Genomic DNA, 7,504 nt, shown 5'->3' on the forward strand with positions numbered 1-7,504 from the left:
AATTGCCTCAAGGCAGAGGCAATTGAACTGAGGGCCAGAGTGATGGATGGAACCCAGGGGCCAGATGGGGGGCAGGAATTCTCAGACTCAAGGACTGTGTCTAGACAAGATCTTTGGCCCATGGAATTGACTGGGCACAAAAAAAACTCAAAGTCAACCCAGTGTTTCCAAGAAATATATAATTGATAGTTGAAGCCAGCAGACACTCCTCAGACCCCAAACTCTCACCAACTGGAAGTGGGCTGCTTAGCTTATGAAGCCTCCGGAGAGGGTATTTTTCTCAATACTCTTCTCTGTTTGGACTCTGAAGGACAATGGAAAATGGTGAATACCTGAACAGCAGCCACAGTTTGCCAGACTGACCAGAGGTCTATTCTTCAGTCAAGGCAAGGTCTTGATGATTTCTGTTCTATGGTTCAGCAACTGCTTGGTGGTATCCCCTGTTCTTCTTGCAAGAGTTCTTATTGCAGCTATCCCATCATTTCCACTACCAATCTCATTTTTTTATACTGTGGTGAACTGCATGTTGCTATGATGCTAGAAGCTATGCCACCAGTATTTCTTTCCAATGCCAGCAGGGTCACCAATAGTGGACAGGTTTCAGTGGAGCTTCCAGACTAAGGCAGATTCAGGAAAATTTTCTAGTGATTTATTTCCAAAAATTGTTGTTGTTGTTGCTATGTGCCCTCAAGTTGGACCCAACTCATAGCGACCCATCTTTGGGTTTCCGAGGCAGTATCACTACAGAAGTAGATTGCCCAACCTTCCTTCCAAGGATTTTGAGAATTCCAAAAATTAACCAACGATAACCAATAAGCAGCAACATGATAAATGGAAATAAGACTGACATTGTCAAAAATTTCATTTTACTTGGATCCAAAATCAATGTCTGTGGAAGCAGCAGTCAAGAAATGAAATGACATATTGCTTTGGACAAATCTGCTGCCAAAGAGCTCTTTAAAGTGTTAAAGAGCAAAGATGTCACTTTGAGGACTAGTGCGTGCCTCACCAAAGCCATGATCTTATCAGTTGTCTCATATATATGTGAAAGCTGGACAGTGAATAAGGAAAACTAAAGAAGAATTGATATGTTTGAATTATGGTGTTGATGAAGAATATTAAATATCACATGACTGAAGGACAAGCAAATCGTCTTGGAAGAAGTACAGCTGGAATTCTCCTTGGAAGCAAGGATAGCAAGACTTTGTCTGTTGTACTTTGGACATGTTATCAGGAGAGACCATTCCCTGGAGAAGAACATCATGCTTGGTAAGGTGGAGAGTAAATGAGATAGATTGACACAGTGGCTGCAACAGTGGGCTCAAACATAGCAATGATTGTAAGGATGGTGCAGGACTGTGTAGAGTTTCATTCTCTTGTGCATGGGAGTACATGAGTGGGAATCAACTCAAGAGACCTAACAACAATAACATGTGATAACTACAACAATGGACTCAAACATGCCAAAAATCATGAAGATCATGATCAGGCAATGTTTAGTTCTGTTGTACACAAGTTGTCATGGGTTGGAGCTGACTCAAGGGCAAATAACAACAAAACCTGTCTTTTATCTATCACTAAATATTGAATGTGGCTGCTAGGGATGCATCCTTAAACAAAACAAAGCTCTGCCTTTGCCTTCAAGTAACTTACAGTTCAGAGGAGAGGCAGACAAGTAAGCAGGTGATTTCAATACTGCACACACAGAAAGAGCCACTGTGTCAGTATGGTTTAGGAATGGGAGGAGTTGTCAATAAAGGCTTCTCCAATAAGGTGATGTCTAAACTGAGATCTGTAGGATGATTGAGTTAGTCAGAAAGAAGGCTGACAGTCAAGACTAGGGTTGGGAATGAGGAAGGGGTAGACAGATGGCTTTCTTAGAAAGTTTACTCTGGCTGACCAGAATAGATTGAGGGAAGTCAAGAGGAGAGAGAGCTGGAGACCAGTTGGGAGGCAGCTGACTTCATCTAGCCTTGAATGCTAGACTGCAGAATTTGCATTTGATCTTATTTGTCCTGCTGGCATATCCTGATGTCCTTGCTAAGGCCCTAGGGTAGGGCTTGGGTTGTATCAGGATTAGCCCAGGAACTATAACCTCAAGGAAAGGTGAAAGCCAGTTCCCTCCAGATGCCAAGTCCCCTCTGTGCAGCTTGCCCTTGAGCTTTCCTGCCTCTTCAGGAAAGCTCTCCAGCCCAAAGGTCAGTGCCTCTGCTTGCAGAAGATTCTTTCTGATAAAAGCCTAAATCTGATAAGCTTACTTCCTCACACTTCGGATGAAATAGCCATGAAAAATCCCTTCCCTTGTACCCTTTCATTACCCATGTTATCAACTCCATTAGCCAAATACCATTTCCATAAGGTCATTTTGTTCCTCATATCTTCATAATTAGCACAGAGCAATTTAATTTGGGCTCCTGAGTTAATCACACTGTTTAGAAGGTACTTTGAAGACAGAGGTACTTCTTGGAGAGAGTATGATGATTTCAACTGAAAGGAAGTACATTCTTGAAAAACAGGCTACACAGATAGCAACAGAAGTTTTTAAAAGATGGAATCTAATAGAAGATCCTGCTTGAAATATAAATATAAAATCTGTTTTAAGGTCACTTACCAAGTCACTAAGGAGTCCCTTTACACAAATGTGTAATGTATGATTGCAAAGAGGCCTCTTTACTGGGACCCTGAGGTCTCACAAGAGGAGTTTGCTTCAGACAGGAAAGAAAAGCCTGAAGATAAGAGGATGGCACATCCGCTCAAGTATTTGCATTTGGAGGTTTACATTAAAAAGAGAATCTCTTTGTACTGTCCTGATTGGGAATTTTCAATTAAAGTCTGAGTCTACCAGTTTCAGTGTGGCTCAGTGGAGCAGAGCAGAGGACAGGGTGCCTCCTGGGCTGGCCCTGAGCCAAGAAGGCCTCCAACGGACTCTGTTTACAGGAGTTTGCAGGTTGAGTTTCTACAAAAGGGGAATGGGTAGCTCATAGAAAGAGAACAGGGAGGGACAAGGGACAGGGACACTATCTCTTGCTTTTCTGATGCTGATGCCTTCCTGTCACCCAACAGATAGATAGAGAAAAAATAAAATAGTCAAGAGAACGACAGAAACAAAATGAAACAAAACCCATTACTGTGAAGTCAATTCTGATTCATGCCGACCTCACACATTACAGAGTAGAACTACTCCATGGGGTTTTCTCAGCTGCAGTCTTTAAGGAAGCAAGTGGCCAAGCCTTTCTTTTGTTGTGCTTCTGAGTGGGTTTGAACAAACTTTTAGGTTAAAGTTGTCATTAGTTGCCTTCAAGTCAATGCTGACTCATGGTGCTATCACGTGTGCAGATTAGAACTGCTCCACAGTATTTTCAAGGCTGTGACCTTTCAGAAGCAGATTGCCAGGTCTCTCTTTCTTTTTTCTTTCTTTTTTTTTTTTTTTTTATGAGTCAAAATTGACTCCACAGCAATGAATTTGTTTAGGCTTGGAATATATATATTTCACTCACTGCCATCAAGTCGGATCTGACTCATAGAGACCCCTCCTTGGGTTTCCAAGGTGATGTCATTACAGAAGTAGATTGCCCAATCTTCCTTCCAAGGAGTGGCTGGTGAGTTTGAACTGCCGGCCTTCTGGTTAGCAGTCAAATGCCTTATTTTATATATATATTTTTTCTTTTTTTTTCCTAATCTATCTAGGAATTCCGCCCCACTCCTCCCATCCCTGGTAACAAACAAAGAAAGTTCCCTTCCATGTGTAAACCTTTCCTTGACTTTTTACAATAGCGGACTAATACAATATTTGAAATAAGTGATTGACTTATTTCACTCAGCATTATGTCCTCTAAGTTCACCCACATTATACAGTGTTTCACAGATTCTACATTATTATTTAGTGTTGCTTAGTATTCCATTATGTGTATGTACCACAATTTGGTTATCCATTTCTCTATTGATGGGCACTTAGGTTATTTCCATCTCTTTGCTGTTGTGAATAGTGCTGCAATGAATGTGGATTTGCACATATCTATTCATGTCCTGGCTCTCACTTCTTTAGGATATATATCTAATAATGGGATTATTGGACCAAGGCAGTTCTCTCTTTCAACTTACCTCTGGGTGGGTTTGAACTGCCAGCCTTTTAATTCTTTTCAAATAGTAAGTTAGTACTTAACCATTTATGCCACCTGGGGACTCCTTTTAGTTTAGTAGGTGACTGCAAACCTTTTGTGTCACATAGGGACCTAATGGGCATTAGCAAGATAATAAAGAAGCCAGAAGCTAGGGTGCCTTGGACTTCCACAAAAACAGAAAGCCCTTCTAGAGAGTCTTCATTGCCTAAAGTTTTAAAGTACCCACTCTGTGCTTGTTGTTATGTGCCATTGAGTCAGCTCTGACTCATAGTGACCCCTCCTTGGGTTTCCGAGGATGTATCACCACGCAAGTAGATTGGCCAACCTTCCTTCCAAGGAGTGGCGGTGGGTTTGAACCACCAGCCTTCTGGTTAGCAGTCAAGTGCCTTAGGCACTATGCTACCAGAGCTCCTCACTCTGTGCTAGTCACTGTGAAAAATGTAACTGCATCATTTCATTTAATTCCCCCCATCAAACCTAGAGTGAGACACTTGATTTTTATTACCATTTTACACTTGAAAAAATTGAGGTTCACAGAGATTTAGAAATTTGTAAAAAGTAAAATTTTGGCAACAGGCAAAGGTAAGACTAGAATTCACATCTGTCTCACTTCTAAGCCCAGATCTAAACCACAAAGACACACAGGACCCCCTTCAAAGAAGAAAGAGATGGCAGTGTTTGACAGCACAGTCCACCCTAATTTCAAGTCTGGAAGACCAAGGTGGGATGGTCCAGTCAGTGAAGTTGATGACCACATTATTAGGAGGGTCCCTGTAGATAGGAGCTCTGTGCCTAGTAGCCGGTTACTGAGATGGTGCATTTTGGAAGTAATTGAAATGACATGCAGCTTCTGGTTCTCTCCCTCCCTCCAGGAAAATCTATTGATTCACCTGCCGTCAGAAGAATGGCCTGCTAAATAGAAATAGAAATTAAAAATGTATCTTTCCTAAGTATTGTACTCAGTACTGTGTGAGAAACAAAAGAGAAGAAATAGAAGCTCTCAAGACCTTGCTGCCTGGTTAGAGAGACAAGATAAATGCACAGAGTGAACCATCTGAGGGTCTTTCAAAGCAACCCACAAACATGAGGCATTCAAATTAGTGCAAAGACACTCATCTGAAAACAAGTGAAGAGCATGAGAGTCAGCTACTATGTGTGTGTGTATGTGTATGTGCAAGTACTTGTGCATATTTATGGGTATGCGTATTTATGTTTGTGTGTGCATGCATGTGTATGTGTGTATATTTGTGTGTGATTTTGTGTGTGTGTGTTAGGGGGGAGGTGCCAGAGGAGAGGACACATGTAGGGGAGATTTCTTGCTGGATGGGTGTGTAGAAATGGAGAGCTGGAACAAAGGAGGGATCATTTGGGAAAGTCTAACAGTAACCACTCTTAATGAGATTGCTCTCCTAGCCCTGGGCCACATAGTTGAGGCAGGACTTAAAAAAGCTCCAATTTGGAAAACTGACGCTGTCTACCTGCAGGCTTAGCACTACCATCAGTCCTTGGCTGGTCTGACCCCTTTGTTCCACATGTCTCTTGTCTCCATTCATCCTGGCCACTTCACAGCAGGGATTCTGTGTCTCTCCAGGGCCCTGCACAGAATTCTTCACAGTTTGTACAAAATGTTGTTGTTGTTGTTGTTGTTACCCATCATTGATTTGGCTCCTGACTTATAGCAACCCCCATGCACAAAGGAACAAATCTCTTCCTGGTCCTGTGTTACCCCCATGATTGCTTATAGATGGAACTAATGTGATCCATAGGGTTTTTAGTAGTAGATTGCCAGGTCTTTCTTCCTAGTCTGACTTAGTCTGCTGAAAGCTATTTAGCACCATAGCAACACGCAAGCCTCTGTTGATAGAAGGTGGTGGCTACATGTGAGGTGTGCTGATTGTGTATCCCACAAGAACCTGGGGTCCCCCACAGTGAATGCAAGAATTTTACCATTGTCCCCTTCCACAGAGCAGGTATTGTGGCTATTCTTCTCAATTGTTGTTATTGTTAGGTGCCATCGAGCCAACTTCAACTCATAGCAACCCTTTGCACAGCAGAACGAAACACTGCCCAGTCCCATGCCAGCTCCACAATCCCTGCTATACTTGCCCCATAGCTGCAGCCACTGTGCCAATCCATCTTGTTGAGGGCCTTCCCCTCCTTCGTTGACCCTCCACCTTACCAAGCATGACATCCATCTCCAGGGAATGATCCCTTCTGACAACATGACCAAAGTAGGTAAGATGAAGTCTGCCCATTCTTGCTTCCAAGGTGCATTGCTGTTGCACTTTCTCTAGGATGAATTTGTTAGTTATTTTAGCAGTCTATGATACTTTCAGCATTCTTCAGCAGCACCACATCTCAAAAGCATCAATTTTTTTTGGTCTTCTTTATTCATTGTCTAGCTTTCACATGCATATGAGGCCATTGAAAATATCATATTGTGTCAGGTGCTTAGTCTTCAAGGAGATGTCTTTGCTCCTCAACACTTGAAAGAGGTCCCTTGCAGCCAACTTGCCCAGTGCTATACGTCGTCTGATGTACTGACTACTGCTTCCATTGGCACCAATTGTAGAACCAAGCAATGTGAACTCTTTGATAACTTCAATATTTTCTCCATTTATCATGATGTTGTTTATAGGTTCAGTTGTGAGAACTTTTGTTCTCTTTATATTGAGATGTAATCCATACTGCAGACTGTAGTCTTCAATCTTTGTCAGTAAGTGCTTCAAGTCATCCTCACTTTCAGCAAGCAAAGTTGTGTCATCAGCGTATCACAGGTTGTTAATTAGCCTTCCTCCAATCTTGATGCCATGTTCTTCTTTATATAGTCCAGCTTCTCAGATTATTTGCTCAGTGAATAGGGAGCTCTGGTAGTGTAGTGCTTAAGGCACTTGACTGCTAACCAGAAGGCTGGTGGTTCAAACCCACCGGCCACTCCTTGGAATACTCTGTAGTCATACTGCCTCAGAAACCCAAGGAGGGGTCGCTATGAGTCAGGTCCGACTCGACGGGACATAACAACAACAACAACATAGATTGAATAAGAGTGGTGAAAGGACACACTCCCTTCTTGATTTTAAACCATGCAGTGCATTATCTTCAGTAAGATTTCACTTGCATACAATATCAATGATATTGTTCTATAATTTCCATATTCTGTGGAATCACCTTTCTTTGGAATGGGTACAATTTTGGATCTCTTCCAGTCAGTTGGCCAGGTAGTCATCTTCCAAATCTCTTGGCATAACCAAGTGAGTGCCTCCAGTGGAGCATCCATTTGTTGAAACATCTCAATGGTTATTCTGCCAAGTCCTGGAGCCTTGTTCTTAGCCAATTCCTTCAGTGCAGTTTCAACTTTTTCCTTCAACACCATTGGTTCTTGA

Source organism: Orycteropus afer, unplaced genomic scaffold (assembly GCF_000298275.1).
Source record: "Orycteropus afer afer isolate SDZICR_OR568_19922 unplaced genomic scaffold, OryAfe1.0 scaffold00013, whole genome shotgun sequence".
In the NCBI taxonomy this organism is placed as follows: Eukaryota; Metazoa; Chordata; class Mammalia; order Tubulidentata; family Orycteropodidae; genus Orycteropus; species Orycteropus afer.